This window comes from Eimeria tenella, genomic scaffold (assembly GCF_000499545.2).
Source record: "Eimeria tenella Houghton genomic scaffold, Eth_scaff2067, whole genome shotgun sequence".
In the NCBI taxonomy this organism is placed as follows: domain Eukaryota; phylum Apicomplexa; class Conoidasida; order Eucoccidiorida; family Eimeriidae; genus Eimeria; species Eimeria tenella.
The window spans coordinates 2183-3313 of record NW_013541912.1 but is presented as its reverse complement, the minus strand read 5'-3'; positions in this window follow the sequence as shown (position 1 = coordinate 3313).

Here is a 1131-nt window from a genome sequence, read left to right as displayed (position 1 = left end):
CAGCTGAGGGGCCCAGCTGCTGCTGCTGCTGCTGCTGCTGCGGCTGTCGCTGCTTTTCTGGGACCAAGTCCACTCCCAGCAGCAGCAGAAACTGCAGCAGCAGCAACTACAGCAGCAGCCACTGCAGCAGCAGCAACTGCAGCAGCAGCAAGTGCAGCAGCAGCAACGGCAGCAGCAGCAACTCAGCAACTTAGGGCACCCAAATTGACGCCGCAATAAAAAACGGTCCCTACTGCAAAGAAAAGCCTCACGTGGCCCATCTGCAGCAGCAGCAACTGCAGCAGCAGCAACTGCAGCAGCAGCAACTGCAGCAGCAGCTACAGCAGCGGCAACTGTTGCAGCAGCACGACTCCGCCGTAGGCACCGTGCTTGCCTCCAATTGTTCACGGCAACACTAGCATTGCTGCTGTTTGCTGCTGCTGCTACTGCTGCAGCAGCAGCAGCAGCTGCTGCTGCTGCTGCGCTGTCTAGCAGCATGTCCACATGGGCGTTGCACTCTGGGGCCCCGGAGGCCCCAAAAGTTCCACAAGGCTTCTGGGGGCCCCCAGGGGGCCCCCGGGGGCCCCCCCTAAGAGCTGCTTAACGGGGGCCCCTGGGGGCCCTGTGGGGCCCCACATAACACCCTAAATAAAATGGGGTACAGCTGGGGGGGCCCCCTAATGGGGGCCCTCAGGAAGACATATACAACTAGGGGCCCCTCTGAGAGCCTCTACAAGTGGGGGCCCCCAGGGGCCCCCACAAAGTGGGGGCCCCTTGGGGACCCAACATAGTGGGGGCCCCCAAAAGGCCCCTAACAGTGGGGGCCCCCAGGGGCCCCCTTGAAAAAGGGCCTCCAGGGGGCCCCTACTTTTCTGGAGGGGCCCCTGGGGGGCCCCTGTGGGGCCCCAGAGAGGCCCCTGCGGGAGGGTTTGGGGGCCCCCAGGGGCCCCTGCTGCTCAGCTGAGAGCCTCAAAAGCTGCTGCTGCAGCAACAGCAACCATGACAAAACCTGCTGCCAGATTTAAAGAAAATTCGCTGAGCCAGCGCTGCAGCAAGAGGCCCCCCATTACCCCCAAAAGGGTCACCAGCGCGTGCCCGATGCAGCTTCCTGAGCAGCAGCAGCAGCAGCAACAGCAGCAGCAGCTGGCGCCA